General features: G+C 43.1%; 1 protein-coding gene and 1 long non-coding RNA gene across 4 annotated transcripts in view; one reads left to right on the top strand and one right to left on the bottom strand.

The window, feature by feature from the left end:
• Window positions 1-3,252, bottom strand: part of HMGXB3 (HMG-box containing 3) — a 56,461-nt gene extending 53,209 nt beyond the window's left edge. For 2 of the 3 annotated variants that reach the window (XM_016185295.2, XM_060180901.1), the window contains exon 1: window positions 2,859-2,993. The gene's annotated coding sequence lies outside the window, so the exon portion shown is untranslated. Of the gene's footprint in view, window positions 1-2,858 lie in introns of all 3 variants that reach the window. The other variant, XM_007516399.3, reaches the window with a different exon arrangement.
• Window positions 3,181-20,300, top strand: LOC132535421 (uncharacterized). The gene is made up of 3 exons (XR_009547205.1): window positions 3,181-3,591; window positions 16,880-17,120; window positions 18,455-20,300. It is a non-coding gene; the product is annotated as an uncharacterized LOC132535421 (long non-coding RNA).
• Window positions 20,301-21,333: the final 1,033 nt, after the last annotated feature.

Raw genomic sequence — 21,333 nt, 5'->3', positions numbered from 1 at the left:
TCCTTTAGTTATTTACACTCAGTTCTCTCATGTGTGTAAAAAAACATCTCACCCACCTTGGCACAGACCTATAGTAATAAAGTTCAAGAGACATCACAGACATAACCTATTTGAGAAGTGCTACCCAAAAGAAAGGGGTCATCATGAAAAATGATCATCTGTGAATCAGATACTTAATGACTTGTCCAGGACTACCACATCCAAACAGGGAGTTGACAGAAATTTATTCAAAAATTCAACTCTCTCAAGCTTTCTTTCATTTTACTACACCAGCTGCTCTCCCATGTCCACAGGCAACCCTCTAAACCAGCACCATTTAAGAAACTTCTTGTGATGATGGAAATGTTCAACATCTGTGACCTCTGCCAGGGTAGGTATTAAGCACTGGGGGATGACTGACAGACGGACAGAATTTTGCTTAAATTTTAATTTAAATGGCACCTTTAGCAAGTGGCTATGGTTCTAGTCGAACCAGTAAGCTGTCAGACCAACATCAGCTTTCTGGCTCTAGTCTAAGAAATAGAAAGTATAAGAAAAGGCAGACATTAAAAAAAAAAAAAAGCTGAATGCCTAGTTCAACAAGAGTTACTTTACTGTGGCTCTGTTGGAGTTGGAGTTTCACCCACAAGACTTAATCTTTGGTGGGAGAAAAGTTCCCAGAAACCACTTGAACTTTACGAAGAGAAATATAATTGCTACTGTCAGTCTGTGAGAAGAGAACTTAAAATTCTGCAAGAAAGGAGTTGTGGTGTTAAACACAGACTTCACTGGTATATTATTGCAAAACCCATTCACTGAGCGTTCACTACACAGATGGTAAAGATAATGAAGTATGAGGGGGAAAAAAGGACTTAGCTGAATTGGCAGGCAGGGCTCCAAGTCCAAACTCTACCCATGTGATCTCGGAATGTGTATTTCTTGCACTAAATTTGAACTGTTCCTCATGTGAAGAGGCCAGTAAACTCAGTGACTCCTAACTTTGGGGGAGGCAAAAAATAGCTCACTTGGATAGTGAGCTGCTTTGCCAAGTCAAAGGTTTGAGCCCAGCCCCCAACACACTAAAGGAAGGGCTGTAGTTTCTTTCCACCTCTATCTGAAAAAGGCAGCTTGGAGTGGTGAAGCTCCAGAGATGACAAAGCGTGAGAGACACAGAGAGAAGCAAACAGAATATGCAAAAGCTAAAAATCTTCCGCTAGAAAAGGTGAAACAATGTCGCCCAAGATTTTAAAAGATATACTACAGATTAAGAGCTCATATTCCTAAGGTTGTTTCTAGTTCTGTAGCATCTTTAAACCATTTTTCTTCCTATTAAAAAAGAAAGAGTAACAAAAACAGTCATCCTGATCATCATCATCCTGCCTCTGCTGGAGTACAAGGCTGGAGAAGCAATAGCTTAGTGAAAGGTCATGGAAGCCTGAGTTCAAATCAAGGCTATGTGGTGACTGTGCCCTTTTTTGCCATTAATAATCAACTTCTGAGTCCTGGAGAGCGCTGCAGAGAAATACAGTAAGTGCCGGAGAGCATCTGCAAAGAATGACATACAAGGTTCAGCACCCACAGCAAAGCAGGTTAGGAAGCAGTCATTAGAACCACCTTGAGATGAAGGACAGAAGAGCCTACCCTAGGGCTGTATCTGTTTCACTACCCCATTTTAAGCTTGAGTCTCTGCATATTTTCTTCTTCTGCCCACCCCCCACCTCCAGCACAGTTTGTCTGACTTAGCTTGATGCTGCCAAGATTTGGAGGCAGGAGCTAGGGGCCTCAGGCATGAAGATCTTTCGCATAATTATGTTATCCCCTAGTTCTTCTCCACCCCCCCCACTTCCAAGGATTCAGAGATTCAGTATATAAACAAACAAATAATAAATAGCAGAAATGTTAAAAAAGGTTAAGTCCAAGGCCTCTGGAAAATTGATCAGGAGGGAGCCGGGCGGTAGCGCACGGGGTTAAGCGCACGTGGCGCGAAGCACAAGGACCAGCCTGAAGATGCCGGTTCGAGCCGCCGGCTCCCCACCTGCAGGGGAGTCGCTTCACAGGTGGTGAAGCAGGTCTGCAGGTGTCTATCTTTCTCTCTCCTTCTTCCTCTCCTCTCTCCATTTCTCTTGTCCTATCTAACAACATCAATAACAATAACTACAACAGTGAAAAACAACAAGGACAACAAAAGGGAAAATAAGTAAATATTAAAAAAAAAATTGAACAGGCTTCCAGTTTTAAGTCACACCTGGAGCCTGCACAGAACTCTGTGACCTTGAACAATACTTACTCTTTAAGGATTGAGTTTTCTCATCTACAAAAAAAGAGGGAGGGGGCCGTGGAGGGCTTGGGCAGGTGGTGCACCTGGTTAAGCGCTCGCACTGCAGTGCTCAAGGACCCGGTTCAAGCCCCCGGTCCCCACGGGGGGGGGGGGGGGAGCTTCACTAGTGCTGAAGCAAGGCTGCAGGTCTTTCTCTCTCTGTCTCTCCCTCCCTCTACCACTCCTCCTTTCAATTTCTGGCTATCTCTATCCAATAAGTAGGTAAAGATAATTTTTTTAAGTTCAAAAAAAAGGTGGGGTAAAGGCAGTCTTGAGCAAGACCTTTCCACTGTCCCACCGGATCTTCCAAGGAACTTCCTGGTAGAGAGAAAGAAAGAGAGACAGACAGACAGACAGACAGACAGAAGCCAACCAGCCTCTGCTGGCTCAGTCCCGGGCCACGCTTTTGATTCCGTGGTGGCTGCTCTTCCTCGGGGGTGGGGGTGTCTGTGTGTCTCAGATGACCCAGATACATCGAAAAGCGAGAAACGAGAAAGAAAAAAAAAGGCTCCCGGTCCCACGCGTGTTCGTCAGAGGGGCCGGGCTCGAGCGACGGACTTACCCCGAGCAGCGTGCGAGCCGCGCGGCTCACATTCCCGGCGGCGCCCGGCCCGGGGGCTGGACGAGCGGGCGGAGCGGCGGCGCACTCGCGCTCCCCGCAGTCGGCGACACGCGGCTCCAATCGCTCCAGGGGCAGCCGGGACGGGGAGGCGAGGGCTCGCGCGCGCATCCCGGGGGCTGGAGGAGCCCCGGCCCCGCGGCCCCGCCCGGCGACACACGGCGCGGAGTCGCGACAAGTCCTCCTCGCTCCTCCTCGCTTTGCCTGGGAGTCGCGGTACGGACGGAGTCGGGGCGGAGGGTGGTGCGGGAACCCGGGGTGGCTCCGCAGGCTCTTCAGTGAAGCCTGCCGAGGGCCCCAGGGAGCCCGGAGAAATCAGCAGAGACAAGGGTGTCGCCGGGGCACCGGCTCAAAGGCGGCGGCACAGACAGCGGCAGCGGGAGTAACACTCAAGCACCTCGGATCGCCAGGGAGACCCGTCCCGGCGGCCCTCGCGGCACACCGGAAGCGGCCGGCTGCGCGTGACCGCGTCCGACCTCTTGCGCAAGCGCAACCGCCTTGTCCCAGCCGAGAGGCGGTCCTATAGAACCGCACCGCGCCTTAGCTGGGGGTTGGGGGAAAGTGGAGGGGACGGACTACTTCCGGCGAGAGGTCCCGGAAGGAGGAGCAACTTTGGCTGCCGGGGATCGTACGCGCAGTAGGGAGCAGTACTAGGGTGGAGCAGTGTGGTGTTCAGGTAACTAGGGCGGGGCTGTGCGTAGTGTGAGGATGCGGGGTTCCGCCTCTCAGTTCAGAGCCACGTGGAGCCCTGGAAAACCCCCAGCACCACCTTCTCTGCAAAGGGTTCACGACCTGACCCGAGGCTTCAAACCTTGCTGTGCAGTCCTACCGACACATTCAATGGCAATTCCTGGAGCGCCCCAGGCATATGCACCAGAACTGGAGGACTATGTAGGGAGGTGAAAGCAGATGGTTTAGGTACTTTCCAGGTGTCAGATCGTCCCACATTTGCTCAAGCCCTCGCTTGCTCCTCACACTTTTGCAAATGGAATGCCCAGCCTGCCCCCGTTTTCCTCCCCCCCCCCCCCCCCCCCCGTCGTCCGCCTGCAGAGCACCTTCTCCTGCCTGGACTGACAATTTCTTTCCGTGCCCACTACCGCCCCTTAGCTAGCTATTTATTGCCTGTATTAACAGCCATGTTAGGGTTTGCGTTTTCTTTTCTTTCTTTTTTCATATTATTGGATAGACAGAAATTTCTGAAAGGGGAGGGAGAGATAAATCCCAGCATTTTGTGCTTGGTCCCGAGTTCGAATGCCAGCACTGCGGCACGTAAACTGTCAAACGTACAGTAATTGTTTCCAACGATGTTAGTAAACGTCACTATTGTCTCTGGATGGATCAGTGTTCAAAACCAGAAGTCCTGACCTCACATCCAGTCAGCAAGATCTGCAAAAGCATCACTTCCACCCGGCAAGCAGACTACTTCTTACCTTCTCCACTATTACTACAATCCAAGCCACAGTGCCTCCTAGTTTCCTAAATTTTCACTTGTCACACTTCAGTTCTATTATTCACAAAGCAGTCCTTTTTCCTTCTTTTATTTTTTGCTTCCCCCCTTTTGTTGCCCTTGTGGTTTTATTGTTGTTGTAGTTATTCTTGTTGATGATGTCGTCGTTGGATATGACAGAGAGAAATGGAAAAGAGATGGGGAAGACGGGGGGGGGGGGAGAGAAAGATAGACACCTGCAGACCTGCTTCATTGCCTGTGAAGCGACTCCCCTGCAAGTGAGGAGCCAGGGGTTCCAATCGGGTCCTTGCAATTCGTGCCAGTGCACTTAACCCTCTGTGCTAACGCCAGACCCCCCCCCCCCCCCAGCAATCCTTTTTCTTCAGAAGCTTCCTAACGTGTTTGAATTAACATAACCAAACTACTTGGCCTATGAGACTAGACTGCCTTTTTACCTTCAGCTTTAGGACCTTTTCTTAGGAATGTTACTTTACATTAGACTCTTCATCTGATAATCAAGGAACTCTTTCCAAAGTGTAAATCTGGTCATGCAATTTTTTTTTTTTTTTTTAGGTGCTCAAAAGACCATCGCTCATTGCCCCAGAATCAAGCTAGAATCCTACCTAGGCTTTATGGTTTAGTCCATGTTTTCTTCTCTAAAGCCTAATTTTCCCTTAAGCATACATATATATGGCACTTTTATCTCAACACCATCTCAACGGTATTATCTTAATACCGTTCATCTGGTGAATCCCTATTTGTTTATTCTTTAGGGCCCAACACCAATATTGTTTCCTGTTCAGAGTGAATTGCTCTTCCATGTCTTAACCCCAAGGCCAGCTAATCATCCCATCCCCACTCAGTAGGTGGGGAAATGGCTCAACTGGCAGAGCATCCCACTTTTAAGCCTGAGGTTGTCCGTTTGATCCCCAGCATCACATGTACTGGAGTGGTGCTCTGCCTTCTCCCTCTTTCTCTTCATTCACCCACTCACTGTCTTTCTCTGCCTGATGTGAAAGGTTGTCCTTCATAGATGATAAATAGAAAATACATATTAAAAAATAATGTTTTCTGTTTATTGAGAAGGAAATGAAGGTAGACCAAGAAACAGACAAGTGGTCTGCTAGGCCAGCAGAGATTTCTTAGGGGACATTATATTTTAAACTTCATTAAGAAAGAGTGATAGGTGCGAGGTGGTGGTTCACCTGGTTGAGTACACATGTTACAATGTACAAGGATCTGTGTTCAACCCCCTGATCCCCAAGGGGAAAACTTTCTGAGTGGTGAAGCAGTGCTGCAGGTGTCTCTCTGTCTTTCTCCATATCTCTCCCCCTTCCTCTTGGTTTCTGGCTGTCTCTAACCAATAAATAAATGATTATAAAAATATAATATATACATTTAAAAATAAATACATCTTAAAAAAATAAAGAGTGATAGGGCCAGGTGGTGATAGGGCACACCCCGTAGAGCACACATTACCAGGACCCTGGTTCAAGTTCCTAGTCTCCACTTGCAAGGGGTGGGGGGCAGCTTCACAAGTGGTGGAGCATTGCTTCGGGTGTTGTTCTTCCTCTCCCATTCTTTCCTGTTTTCTCCCTCTGTTTCTCACTGTCTGTATAAAAATAAAGGTGGATTTTTTTAAATTCAATTTAAAAAAGTGACTGAAAATGAGAGGAAGTATATTTAAAAGTTTCAGAGCAGAAAGTAGGGATATAAGAGCTGACAATTATTGCTACTCCTATGTACTATTTCATTGTGTTCTGACCTCTATAGTCATATTCCAGATGTGTTAGCGTTTGTCTTTGCCGCTTTCCTGTTAAGGTTTTCAGGAGAGACAGGTGCTAGGCTATATTAATCTCTGTGTTGCCAGCACAAAGCAAACAGCTTGTCGCATAGAGGATGCCATGAATTGGTAGATAGCTATGTGAAGGTAGTGTTCATAGCATAAGGTGATAGGAGCAGCCACAACTCCTATGAGTTTCTCTTATATTAGCATGGTAAAAGGTCTAAACAGATAACCAATTAACAGCACAGTTACTATGACTGACTGGATCATGTTTTATCTGGCTAGCCTTCCATGGGGCGGGGGGGGGGCGGGTGTTGGGGTGCTGTATGTTTGTTTTAAACTCTGAATACGTCTTAAATATGCTCCCAGAGTACAACACTCTCTACTATCCCTTATGTCCATTTCACTCACTCATACCACCTTCCTGGTTCTTCGAAGCTTTTGGATTTGGAGCACTGATCTAGGGCCCAGTACTTTGGGGGATCATCTTATTCTGTAACTTGCCACCATGGGCCGAATCACAGTTACTCTAGGAATATCTACACTTCCTCATAGAGGTTCTCATTCAGTAAGCATTGGTGATACCTGCACATCAGATTTTGAGAAGCCATTACTGATTGAGTCCATCCTCTTCATTTTAAAATGGGGAAATAATCCTCGATAGGAGCTGGGTTACAAACTGCCCATCACACCTGCCATCATCTCTCACTTGAATGATCAGGGGCAGCATCCTAATAATATCCTTTTAAAAACTTCTTGGTTAATGATTTAGCGTGGGTTCACACAATTGTGAGATTTCAGGGTTGCACCTCTGGAAGTGGCACAGTGGATAAGGCACTGAACTCTCAAATAAGAGATCCTGAGTTCGATCCTTGGCATTGAGTGTGCCAGAGCGATCTAGTTTGCTCTTGCTCTCACTCTCTGTCAAATAAATAAATAAATACATAAATATATAAATAAGCAATTATGCTAGGGCTCAGGTTCAAGCCCTGGTCTCCATCTACTGGGAAGAAGCTTCAAGAGTGGAAGCAGTTTTGTATGTATCTCTCTCTCCCCCTCTCTATTTCCTCATCCCCTCTCAACTTCACTCTATCTAAAGAAAAAAAAAAAGAAGAGGAAAGAAAAGAAAAGAAAAGTGAACCAAAAATCAAATACAAAACAAAAAAGAAAAATGGCGGGTGGGTGGGTGGGTAGAAAGGCTGCTGGGAGTGGTGGATTCATCATACAAGCCATAATGATAACTCTGGTGGCAATTAGAAGTAAATCAATAAATAACAGTAAAAAAGAAGAAAAAACTAGCAAAACCCAAATAAAGTATGGAGTTAATAAATAAAATAAGCAATTATATTTTCAAACAATATTTCAGGGTTATAGTTTCACATGAAAATATCCTATCTCTTTGCCTCTTTGATCTGTTTTCTACCAAAAAGTCAGAATGACCCTGTTTTAAATTTATTTATTTATTTATTAGAGATGAGAAACGTGAAAGAGAACCCAGAACATCACTCTAGCACATGTGATACTGGAGATCAAAATTAGGATTGATTCTATCCATTGCATCACCTCTAGGCCAAAGCAAGTGATCTTTTTAAAATAAGAGCTGGATCATTACCCTCTGTTGCCTAAAAACTTACAAATGTGATGCCGGGAATCAAAATCAGAACCAACTCTTTACCCATTGCATCACCTCCCAGACCAAAGAAAATGATCCTTTCAAAATCATAATCATAAAAACCAGATCATAATCCTCTGTTGTCTAAACACCTTCAGTGGATTTCAACTGTATTCTGAATACCAGTATGGTAATGTTGGGATTGTCAAGCCTTAGGAATGCCTTGATCACTCTTTGTAAATAATTATCCCTCTTTTTTTTCTCCAGCATAGTCTTTGTTTATCTCCTTTGTTGTGCACATCACACCCTGCAATTATCTGTCCACTTACTGTTTATTTTTCCCTACCATATTATATATTCTACAAAAGGTAGACCTTTGTTATTTAACATTATATCTTAACACTTAGCACCTGTAACTAATCATTAATAAATGTATGTCAGTGGAAAACATCTTCCAACTGTGAAAATATTCCTAAGCCAATGACTAGTAGATTTTTAAAGATCCCATTTTGGTGGAATTTCAGGCAGGACTGTGGAGAGACAGAAATAGCACTGCCCTTCAGTCAACAGCTCTGAGCTCTATAAGCCAGGATAAGTCACTTCACTCCCTCACCATAGCTTAGTTTCTGTATCTATAAAATGCCAGAAAAGTCCCTTGAATTTCTACAGTGCATTGTTGTCTGCAAAACTTTTTTTTTCTGTTTTTTTTTTTTAAAGATTTTTTTATTTATTAATGAGAAAGATAGAAGAGAGAGAGAAAGAACCAGACATCACTCTGGTACATGTGCTGCCAGGGATTGAACTCAGGACCTCATGCTTGAGAGTCTAGTGCCTTAGCCACTGCGCCACCTCCCAGACCACTCTGTTTTTTTTCTGTTTTATTTATTTTTTTTAATTTTTTTATTTAAGAAAGGATTAATTAACAAAACCATAGGGTAGGAGGGGTACAACTCCACACAATTCCCACCGCCCAATCTCCATATCCCACCCCCTCCCCAGTAGCTTTCCCATTCTCTATCGCTCTGGGAGCATAGACCCAGGGTCATTGAGGGTTGCAGAAGGTAGAAGGTCTGGCTTCTGTAATTGTTTCCCCGCTGAACATGGGCATTGACTGGTCGGTCCATACTCCCAGTCTGCCTCTCTCTTTCCCTAGTAGGATGGGTCTCTGAGGAAGCTGAGCTCCAGGACACATTGGTGGGGTCTTCAATCCAGGGAAGCCTGGCTAGCATCCTGATGGCATCTGGAACCTGGTGACTGAAAAGAGAGTTAACATACAAAGCCAAACAAATTGTTGAGCAATCATGGAACCAAAGCTTGGAATAGTGGAGAGGAAGTATTAGGGAGGTACTCACTGCAAACTCTAGTATACTTCTGCTTTCTTACTTTGGTGCCATACTCCAAACTCAGTCAATTTCTGTTTTGCGTTTCTTCTTCTTTTTTTTTTTTTTTACATGCATAACATTCCCCAGATTCCCATTTAACAATACAACCCCCACTATTTCATTCATCATTATTCATGGACCTGTATTCTCCCCACCCACCCACCCACCCCCCGAGTCTTTTACTTTGGTGTAATACTCCAATTCCATTTCAGGTTCAACTTGTGTTTTCTTTTCTAATCTTGTTTTTCAACTTCGGCCTGAGAGTGAGATCATCTCATATTCATCCTTCTGTTTCTGACTTATTTCACTCAACATGATTTTTTCAAGGTCCATCCAAGATCGGCTAAAAACGGTGAAGTCACCATTTTTTACAGCTGAGTAGTATTCCATTGTGTATATATACCACAACTTGCTCAGCCACTCATCTGTTGTTGGACACCTGGGTTGCTTCCAGGTTTTGGCTATTACAAATTGTGCTGCCAAGAACATATGTGTACACAGATCTTTTTGGATGGATATGTTGGGTTCCTTAGGATATATCCCCAGGAGGGGAATTGCAGGGTCATAGGGTAGGTCCATTTCTAGCCTTCTGAGAGTTCTCCAGACTGTTCTCCACAGAGGTTGGATCAATTGACATTCCCACCAGCAGTGTAGGAGGGTTCCTTTGACCCCACACCCTCTCCAGCATTTGCTGCTGTTACCTTTACTGATGTGTGACATTCTCACAGGAGTGAAGTGATATCTCATTGTTGTCTTGATTTGCATTTCTCTGACAATTAGAGACTTGGAGCATTTTTTCATGTGTTTCTCAGCCTTTTGGATCTCTTCTGTGGTGAATATTCTGTCCAAGTCCTCCCCCCCATTTTTGGATGGGGTTATTTGTTGTCTTGTTGTTGAGTCTGGCAAGCTCTTTATATATGTTGGTTATTAAACTCTTATCTGATGTATGGCATGTAAAGATCTTCTCCCATTCTATGAAGGGTCTCTTGGTTTGGGTAGTGGTTTCTTTTGCTTTAAAGAAGCTTTTTAATTTGATGTAGTCCCATAGGTTTATACTTGCCTTAGTCTTCCTTGTAATTGGATTTGTTTCATTGAAAATGTCTTTAAAATTTATGCGGAAAAAAGTTCTGCCAATATTTTCCTCTAAGTATCTGATAGTTTCTGGTCTAACATCCAAGTCCTTGATCCACTTGGAATTTACTTTTGTATTTGGTGAAATACAGTGATTCAGTTTCATTCTTCTGCATGTTTCAACCCATTGTTTCCAACACCATTTGTTGAAGAGACTCTGCTTCCCCCATGTAATAGTCTGGGCCCCTTTGTCAAAGATTAGATGTCCATACGTGTGGGGCCTCATTTCTGGGCTTTCAATTCTATTCCACTGGTCAGTGTGTCTGTTCATGTTCTAGTACCAAGCAGTTTTGATGACAATGGCTCTATAATACAGTTTGAGATCTGGGAGTGTGATGCCTCCGGTTCTGTTCTTTTTTCTCAAGATTGTTTTGGCAATTCTAGGTCTTTTCTGGTTCCAGATAAACATTTGTAGCATTTTTTCTATTCTCCTAAAAAATGTGCTTGGGATCTTGATGGGGATAGCATTAAATTTGTAGATGGCTCTGGGTAATATATTCATTTTGATGATGTTAATTCTTCCAACCCATGAACATGGAATATCTTTCCACTTCTTTGTGTCTTTTTCAATTTCTTTGAGTAGTGACTCATAATTTTCAGTATACAAGTCTTTCACTTCTTTGGTTAGGTTTACTCCTAGATATTTTATTGTTTTTGTTGCTATAGAAAAAGGAACTGATTTCTGGATTTCAATTTCTTCTAACTTAGTGTTTGCATAGAGGAATGCCACTGACTTTTGAATGTTAATTTTATAGCCTGACACCTTACTGTATTGCCTGATGATTTCCAAAAGCTTCTTGCTGGATTCCTTAGGTTTTTCCATGTATACTATCATGTCATCTGCAAATAAGGAGAGTTTGACTTCTTCTCTTCCAATCTGTATGCCTTTAATTCCTTGCTCCTGCCTGATTGCTATGGCAAGAACTTCCAACACTATGTTGAATAGTAATGGTGATAGTGGGCAGCCCTGTCTAGTACCTGATCTGAGTGGAAATGCTTCCAGTTTTTCACCATTGAGTATGATGTTGTCTGTAGGTATGCTATATATAGACTCCACTATCTTCAGGAATTTTCCATCTATTCCCATTTTTTGTAGTGTTTTGATCATAAAGGGATGTTGTATTTTGTCAAAGGCTTTCTCTGCATCTATTGATATGACCATGTGGTTTTTGGTCTTGCTTTTGTTGATGTGGTGGATCACATTGATTGATTTACGTATATTAAACCAACCTTGCATGCCTGGGATAAACCCCACTTGGTCATGATGAACAATTTTTTTGATATACTGCTGTATCCGGTTGGCTAGAATTTTGTTCAATATTTTCGCATCTATGTTCATCAGAGATATTGGTCTGTAGTTTTCTTTTTTGGTTGTGTCCCTGTCTGCTTTTGGTATCAGGGTGATGTTGGCTTCATAGAAGCTGGCAGGGAGTATTCCAGTGTCTTCAATCTTCTGGAAGACTTTTAAAAGTAGAGGTATTAGTTCTTCTTTGAAAGTTTTGTAGAATTCATTTGTAAAACCATCTGGTCCAGGACTTTTATTTTTGGGAAGATTTTTGATAACTGTTTCAATTTCATTAGCTGTGATGGGCCTGTTCATATTATCCACTTCCTCTTTACTTAGTTTTGGAAGTTGGTAGGTATCTAGGAAATCATTCATTTCTTCCAGGTTCTCTAGCTTGGTGGCATATAGTTGTTCATAGAAGCCTCGCATGATATGTTGAATTTCTGCAGTGTCTGTTGTGATTTCTCCTCTTTCATTTACTATCCGATTTATTTGGGTCTTCTCCCTTTTTTGTTTTGTGAGTCTGGCTAAAGGTTTGTCGATTTTGTTTACTCTTTCGAAGAACCAACATTTACTTTCATTGATCTTTTGTATGGTTTTCCTATTCTCAATGTTATTTATTTCTGCCCTAGCTTTAGTAATTTCTGTCCTTCTGGTTGCTTTAGGATTCCTTTGTTGTTCTTCTTCTAGGTCTTTGAGATGTGCAATCAGGCTGTTTATTTGTGCCTTTTCTTGTTTCCTAATGTGTGCTTGTATAGCTATGAACTTCCCTCTTAGGACTGCTTTAGCTGTGTCCCAAATATTTTGATAGCTTGTGTCTTCATTTTCATTGAACTCTCAAAACATTTTGATTTCTTCCTTGATTTCCTCTTTGACCCAGAAGTTGTTAAGAAGTGTACTGTTGAGCTTCCACATTTTGGGACTGTTACTAATCTTTTGTTGATTGTTAAGTGTTAGTTTAATTCCACTGTGGTCTGAGAAGATGCTTGGGATGATTTCAGTGCTCTTGAATTGGCTGATGCTGTCTTTGTGGCCTAACATATGGTCTATCCTTGAGAATGATCCATGTGGATTTGAGTAAAATGTGTATTCCAGTTTCTTGGGATGAATGACTCTGAAAATGTCCAATAGTTCTAGTTTATCTATCTCTTCATTTAGCTCCCTTATGTCTTTACTGATTTTCTTCCTGGATGATCTGTCAAGTTGAGATAGTGGGGTGTTGAAGTCCCCTACTATGATTGTGTTACTGTTAATATATTGCTGTAGCTCTTTCAGTAGAAGTTTGATGTATTTAGATGGCTTCTCATTGGGTGCATAGATATTAATAATTGTTAAGTCCTCTTGATTGACTGATCCTCTGAGCATTAAGTAGTGTCCATTCCTATCTTTTTTAATCTTATCTATTTTAAAGTCTATCGTGTCAGATATGAGAATAGCTGTTCCTGCCCTTTTTTGTGGGCCATTGGCTTGTATGATAGTTTTCCATCCTTTCACTTTAAGTCTATGTTTGTCTTGTTGAGTTAGGTGAGTTTCCTGTAGACAACATATTGTTGGGTTGTGTTTTCTGATCCATCTTCCTACTCTGTGTCTTTTAATAGGTGAATTCAGGCCATTGACATTTATTGATATCAAAGATTGAAGATATTTTAACGCCATTCTTGAAGAGTCTTAGAGTGTTTTGATATATGTCCTATTTGTGGTGGTCTGGTTGTTTATAGGAGACCTTTCAGAACTTCTTTCAGGGCAGGCTTGGTGATGGTTGCTTCCTTCAACTGTTGCTTGTCTGAGAAGGTTTTGATGCTTCCATCTAGTCTGAATGACAATCTAGCAGGATATAGTATTCTTGGCTGAAAGCCTTTCTCATTGAGCACTCGATAAATATCTTGCCATTCTCTTCTGGCCTGTAGTGTTTGTATGGAGAAGTCTGCTGCTAATCTTATGGGTTTTCCTTTGTAGGTGACTCTTTGTTTTTCTCTTGCAGCCTTGAGGATCCTTTCTTTATCCTTATTCCTTTCCATTCTAAGTATGACATGTCTTGGTGTCTTTAGGTCTGGGTTAATTCTGTTTGGGACCCTCTGGGCTTCTTGAATCTTTATGTCTTTGGTGTTGTCTAGACTAGAGAAATTTTCAGCTATTATGGCCTGGAGAATGCTTTCTTCCTCTCCTTCTCTTTCTTCCTCTGGTAAGCCAATAATGTGTATATTGTTTCTTTTGAAGTCATCCCATAGGACTCTGTTGTTGTTTTCAGCATCTCAATCTCTTTTTGAGATCTCTTACTTCTTTTTTAGTTGTCTCTAATTCATCTTCAATCTTGCTAATTCTGTCTTCAGCCTCATAGATTCTATTCTCTCTGCCCTCTACTGCTTTCTGGAGTTCATCTATTTTGTTGCCCTGCTCTGATACTGTTTTAGCTTGTTCAGCTAGTTGCCTTCTTAGCTCAGAGATTTCAGCTTTCAGCTCTCTAATAACCATGAGATTATTAGAATTTTCTTCCACATTCTCATTTGTTGTTCCTGCATTTCTGATTACAATTTTTTCAAATTCGTTACTCACTCCTGTTATTATTTCCTTAGCTAATGTTTGGATGTTGAACTTGTTGTTTTGTGCTTCACCCTCTGGAGGACTTTTAGCTGGACTTTTGTCCTGGTTCGAGTCCCCAATATTTTTTCTTGTTGTTTTAACCATTTTATATATTATGTTATGAGTTCCCTTTATCAGTACTTTTCAAATTATTGATCACTATTGCCTGGATTGACTTGTGTCTAAGTAGTTTAATTAAAGGGTTTACCGTGGTGGAAGTTAACAGTTTTTTTTTCAATCCCTGAGTTGGAGCTCAGTGGTGTAAAAGCCTCTTTTTTTTTTCTTCCCTGTAGGCTATGGGTGCCTGAGGGCTTTTAAACTATCAATAGGCTTCTTAGCTTAATCACTGACTCCTGACCAAGAGATAAAGCAGGGTGTGGCAGAGATAATCCAGTGGTTATGCAAAGAGACTTTCACAGCCCCTCAGCTATGCCACCGAGGTATAGGTCTTCTCCTGAGTTTCCCAGTTAGATCTCTGTACCCTGGTGTCCCTCCCTGTTGCTGCTCCAGATTCTGAGGGTAGTAGCAATGGAGACTCAGAGTTGCACTTGGTGAGTCTCTGGGGAGTCCTTTCCTCCCTTCAGCTGTCCCCTTGTTGTGGAGCAGACTGGAGGTGGTGTCTCCACTGATAAACTGCTGAATGTTAGCAGTCACTTAATCTCTCCTTAGGCCCCTCTCTCCTCTCTGTCACCAGCCAAGCGTGTTTGTACTCACGGGTGATTTACTGGGTTCCTGTGGTCATTCTAGTCCTGTCTTGTTTCGGTCCGGGTGGTCTCCTTTGGTATTCCTAGTTGATCCAGGAGAGGAGAGGAGAGGAGAGGAGAGGAGAGGAGAGGAGAGGAGAGGAGAGGAGAGGAGAGAAGAGAAGAGGAGAGGAGAGAAAGCGATCTGCTGCTCGTAGCTCCCTGCAAAACTTTTTTTTTTTTTGGGGGGGGGAGTTGGTTGGTAGTGCAGCAGGTTAAGTGCACATGGCACAAAGCGCAAGAACTGGTGTAAGGATCCCAATTCGAGCCCCTGGTTCCCCACCTGCAGGGGAGTCACTTCACAAGTGGTGAAGTAGGTCTGCAGGTGTCTATCTTTCTCTCCCCCTCTCTGTCTTCCCCTCCTCTCTCCATCTCTCTGTCCTATCCAACAACAGCATCATCAACAACAATAATAATAACTACAACAATAAAACAAGGGCAACAAAAAGGGAATTAATAAATAAAAATTTTTAAACAACTTACTTATTTTACAAACTATCTATTTTCATAGTATAAAGCAGAATTGTTATTTATTTTTTAACCAGAGCACTGCTTAGCTTTGGCTTATTGTGGTGCCAGGAGTTAAACCTGCAAACTCAGAGCCTCGAGTATCAAAGTCTTTTGCATCATCAATATGCTATCTCCTGGGCCTTGCTATTTATTTTGACAGATACTTGGAAAGTTGAGGTAAGACAACTTATCTTTAAGATCTCTTCTATTCAAGCATTCAGAATCTATATTAGTAATCTCTGCATGAATCCTGTCTTGACTTAGGCCTTGTACTAATCACTTTCTAATAGGAGTTTTAAAAAATCTGGACCTATGTTTTGGGGAGAGCACTGTCTTTGGCTCATGACAGATAACTCACTTTGTGTTCTCAGCTGTTCACACTTCGGACAAAACAAGCCTCAAGAAGTAGCAGACACAGCATGTAGTTGTGCCCAGGCCCTCAATCTGCAAATATGACAAGTAAGGGGAACAGGAAATGCCAGTGGTTCTCACTGGAGGACAACATGAAAGTTGTGGAAGCTATAGATTCATGCAAAAGAATTTGGGGTAAGGGAAACCACAGGATGGCTTTACAATGATACTCATGCCTAAGGCTCTGAGGTCCCAAATTCAATCCCCCACACCACCATGAGCCAGAGATGAGCAGTGCTTTGAGGAAAAAAAAAAAAAAAAAAACATATATATATATATATATATATATATATATATATATATATATATATATATATATGGGATCACTCCTTCTACTTTGTCTACATTATTAAATGACTGCGCCAAATTTGAAGAAAAAGTATAGGAGGCATCAGTGGAGGCTCAGCAAAAAATGACGAGGAACACTCTATGATGACATTGGTAGGGCTGATTTTGTTTCATTTCAAGAAGTCCGTGCATTCTTGTGACTGGTTCTGTCATTCATAAGGAAGCACTAAACTTGGCCAACATGCTTGATTGTGATAATGTCCAAGCAAGTGTAGACTAAGTGAACAGACTTCCACAGAATTGGTGGGAAAGCAGTTTCTTGAAAGGATCGTGGCTGATGAATAGAGGATGTAGGACTAAGTAAAGTTAATGAGTGGCATGCAAGGGAAATGATAAAACTGATTGCTTGGCGCAAAGCGCAAGGACCAGTATAAGAATCCCGCTTCGAGCCCCTGGCTCCCCACCTGTAAAGGGGTTGCTTCACAGGCGGTGAAGCAGGTCTCAGGTGTCTTTCTCTCCCTCTCTCTGTCTTCTCCTCCTTTCTCCATTTCTCTCTGTCCTATCTAACAACGACAACATCAACAACAATAAAAAAACAAGGGCAGCAAAAAGGGAAAAATAAATATTTAAAAAAACTGATTGCTATAAACTAAAACAGATGGTATAATTAATGCTGATGAGACCAGTTTGTTTTCCCAGTTGCTTCCCCAAAACACACTGCTAAAAGGGGACCATTGTGGAAGGAGCAAGACAGCAAAGCACTGATTGACAGCACTCTTTTTGTTGCAGTGCTTCAGGAGCTGAAAAAATGAGGCCTTTGATTGTCGGGAGGTCAACCAACCCACACTGCCTCAGGAACGTCCCTTCCCTCCCTTCTGGTTACCTAGCCAACCAGCAGGCCTGGATGACAACCCGATCTATTTAATGAGTGGCGGATACAAGTGGATGCCAGCATGAAGCAGACAGAAGGCTGGATCCTCCTGCTGATGGACAGCTGCTCTGCTCACAGCATGCTTTGGAAAGGGTACAGGTGGGGTATCTCCCCTTAAACAGTACTGGGGTCCCACAGCCTTTGGATCTCAGCTTGATCCGCACGGGAAAGCGCTGTCTGAAACAGATCCTCCTCCAGCTCAACACCAATGAGGATCAAGAAAACGTGGGCACTGGGCTGATTGCTGCAGTGTGGTGGGCAATCCAGCAGTCAGTCCCCTGTGTTGAGGTGCTGGCAGGGATGAGCATCTCCCCTGTGGAACAGACAGATTCCAACACAGAGGAAGAGGCAGTGAACCAGATCCTGCCATCAGAAAGTTGTGGCACTCAGTAGCTGTTACCACCACTGTCCCAAATGCTGCAAGTTTCCAAGATTTTTTCATTGTAAACGATACTCCAGTGCATCACTGCTCAGGAGCTGGTGGATGCAGAGATCACACAGGGCATTGTGGCAGGTGAAGATATTAACGAGGCTGGGTGTGAAGATAAGGGGGTGCCAGCTGCCACAGCAGCCAAAACCACCAAGGCATGCACTATGTAAAGTGTGCAGACACCTAGTTCCATTCCACTTGCACAGGTGCTCTGGATGCCACATCTGGACAGCTAAATGGCACAGGTGAATGTCTAATGAGAAGAGTGACACTAACTCTTATTCTAAAATTGTAGGTTTCTTCCAAAGGAAAAAAAAATTACTATCAAACACTTAGTTATAAGAATACAAATTTTGCCAGGGAGAACAGGAACAACCAGTAGCACAGCTATATACAAGATGCTGGGTATTCTACCCCAAACCCTAACAAAGGGACTTCCCAAAGTTAACCCAATTACCAAGTAATGTGATGATAACAATAACCACCCATTGTCTTCTTGAACCCTAAGACAGCAGGAACCTCACATTTCTACTATAGAGCCTATATTTCCCCCAGTCCTGGAACCTTAGGGTGGGGCCCACATTCCTGCATGGTGCTCTCAATTCAAATCAAATAATATTGTATCCGCGGATCGCAACCTAATCAACTCAATGAGTGCCACCCCGGCATGCTTCACTTCAGACTGTGTCCAGAGACTTCAGGTGTGGAATGACAACCCTTCAGCTTCATTACTCGGGTGAGACCTTTCCTTTCATAGTATTCTCTAATTCCATTCCAGGTCCACTCCCCAATAAAGTCCCCAAACCTAGATATAGTCCAGGTCCCCTGAGATAGAGCATATGTTCACACGTGCCCATAAACTAGGGGAAAATAGATACCTGAAAGCAAAAGTACACAAGAGCATGCAGGGAATACCCCCAACACTTCATCTGCACTGTTCCAGTCTTTAAGTCCATGATTGTTCAACAATTTGTTTGGCTTTGTATGTTAACTCTCTTTTCAGCCATCAGGTTCCAGATGCCAGCAAGATACTGACCAGACTTCCCTGGACAGACGACCCCATCTATGTGTACTGGAGCTCCGCTTCCCCAGAGCCCCACCCTACTAAGGAAAGAGAGAGGCAGACTGGGAGTATGGACCAACCAGTCAATGCCCATGTTCAGCGGGGAAGCAATTACAGAAGCCAGACCTTCCACCCTCTGCAACCCACAACGACCCTGGATCCTTACTCCCAGAGAGATAGGGAATGGGAAGGCTATCAGGGGAGGGGATGGGATATGGAGATTGGGTTATGGGAATTGTGCAGAACTGTACCCCTCTTATTTTATGGTTGTGTTAATGTCTCCTTTCTTCAATAATTAAAAAAAGAATACAAATTTTGGGTCTGGACGGTAGCACAGTGGGTTAAGCACACATGGTGCGAAGCGCAAGGACTGGCATAAGGATCCCGGTTCGAGCCCCTGGCTTCCCACATGTAGGGGAGTTGCTTCACAAGCAGTGAAGCAGGTCTGCAGGTGTCTGTCTTTCTCTCCCCTCTCTGTTTTCCCCTCCTCCATTTCTCTTTTCCTATCCAACAACGACAGCAATGACAACAATAATAATATAACAGCAATGATAAACAACAAGGCAACAAAAGGGAAAAAATAGCCTCCAGGAGCAGTGAATTTGTAATGCAGGCACTGAGCCCCAGCAATAACCTTGGAGGCAAAGAAAAAAAAAAAGAATACAAATTTCATAAATAGGAAATTGCACATGAGCTTTAAGTAATATTATGATTCTAGTCCTCTGGAAAGAAATCAGGAAATTAGGGGTCGGGTGGTGGTGCACCAGGTTAAGCACACATAGTATGAAGTATAAGGACCTGATCAAGGATCCCAGTTTGAAGCCCCCGGCTCCCCAACTGCAGGGGGGTAGGTTGCTTTACAAGTGGTGAAGCAGGTCTGCAGGTATCTGTCTGTTTCTCCTAATATCTTCCCCTCTCTCAATTTCTCTCTGCTTCATCAAAAAAAAAAAAAATTGAAAAATGGCCACAAGAGCAGTGGCTTCGTAGTGCAGGCACCGAGCCCCAGCAATAACCCTGGAGGCAAAAAAAATAAAAAGAAAGAGAGGAAGAAAGGAAGAAAGAAATAAAGAAAGAGAGAAAGAAAGAAAGAAAAATCAGGAAATTTCCTTAAATGGAATCTGACTAATTGGTGAGTCCTCTTTTGGTTAGCTTGGTGGTTTCCAAAATTGCCTGCACTTTCTGGTCACTTGAGTTTTACTTCCAGGGACTGGTTGGTGACTCACCTGCTAGAGAACACACATCACCATGCATGAGGACTTGGGTTCAATGCCCTAGTCCTCATCTGCAATGGGGAAACTTCACAAGGAGTGGAGCAGTGCTGCAGGTCCCCCTCCCTCTCTATTTCTGTCTCTCACCCTCTATCTAAAAAAATGGCTCTAAAAAATGGTTGCCAAAAGTGGTGAAGCTGTGTAGGCACCGAGTCCCAGTGATAACCTTGGTGGCAATAATAATTGTCAGGCATTAAGCCAGCTCCCCCTGCTCCACCCTGCATTGCTGCTACTATGGCCTATTTACATAATCATTGTTTTCCTGAAAGATCCCCACCCATTCCATTCCTTTAATCTATCTTCTTCAAGACCCGCCTTGCCTGAGGGTAACATTAATCCCACCAGTTAAAACCATCGCAACAGTTGCTAGGGAAGTTTATACTTTCTCAGCCCACTTTTGCCTTTCTCCACCCCCCTTCCTAGCCATTTCCGTTTCCTACTTGCCACTTCCAGCTCTATCCTATAAAAGAGTTGTCTCTCTGATCAAATAAAGACATTGCATTACCACCCTGCCACAAGTTCAAGACTCTCTCTCCTGTGTCAATGAGTGAGTAGCAGACCCAGGCTGGCTCCAGTTGAGTTCTCTCCAACCCAGAGAGCACGTGCCCAGGGAAGAGGCACCCCCATGCTAGCCCAGCAAATAACAACAACAACAATAATAATAGCATCAATAATAATATATAAAAATTTTCTATGATTTTTTTATTCAGGCTTATCCTGAATCAAATCACAATGTCTGGTAGCAGGTCCCAGTCATTGATAGCTTTTAAATCCCCTCTGGGTGGTATTAATAAACAGAAAAAGTTTGGTGACTACTGGATTTACCACAAGAAAATCAAGCACACTCTGGCCCAAGAACCAATTTCTTTCCAATAAGTTTATCTCAGTGACTTGTGAAATTTGGCTTCCTTCAGAATCACTTGAGTGAATGGCAGTGGCACACCAGCAGAGTGCACATGTTGTCATGTGCAAGGACTGGATTTTAAACCCCTGGTCCCACCTGCAGTGGGCAAACTTCACAAGTGGTGGAACAGTGCTACAGATGTCTCTCACCTTTCTGTTTCCCTTTCCTTCTCAATTTATCCCTGTCCATATTTAATAAGTAAATGGCTGCCAGGAGTGGTGGATTCATTGTACAGGCACTGATTCCCAGCAATAACCCTGATACATGTAATCAGTCACCTGGAAGACTTACTAAAATGCACATTGCTGGGCTCTACCTTCAAAGTTTCTGATTCAGTGAGTCTCAAGTGGGTCAAAGGAATTTGCTTTTTATTTATTTATAATATTAATTTTACCAAAGCACTTCTCATTTCTGGCTTATAGTGATGCTCGGGATTGAATATGGGAGCTCAGAGTCTCAGGCAGGAAAATCTTTTTGCATCACCATTATTCTATCTCCATAGCCACTGGAAGTTGCATTGCTAATAAGTTCCCAGGTGCTGCTGATGTGGTTCAGGGTCCATACTTTGAAAATCAGTGGTCTAGCTGGATTCTAACATTTTTTTCATTAGCTAATTACCTATATACCCCTCCTCATTAGCTGTAAAT

This window comes from Erinaceus europaeus, chromosome 2 (assembly GCF_950295315.1).
Source record: "Erinaceus europaeus chromosome 2, mEriEur2.1, whole genome shotgun sequence".
Classification (NCBI taxonomy): domain Eukaryota; kingdom Metazoa; phylum Chordata; class Mammalia; order Eulipotyphla; family Erinaceidae; genus Erinaceus; species Erinaceus europaeus.
This window is presented reverse-complemented; position numbering and strand designations above follow the sequence as displayed.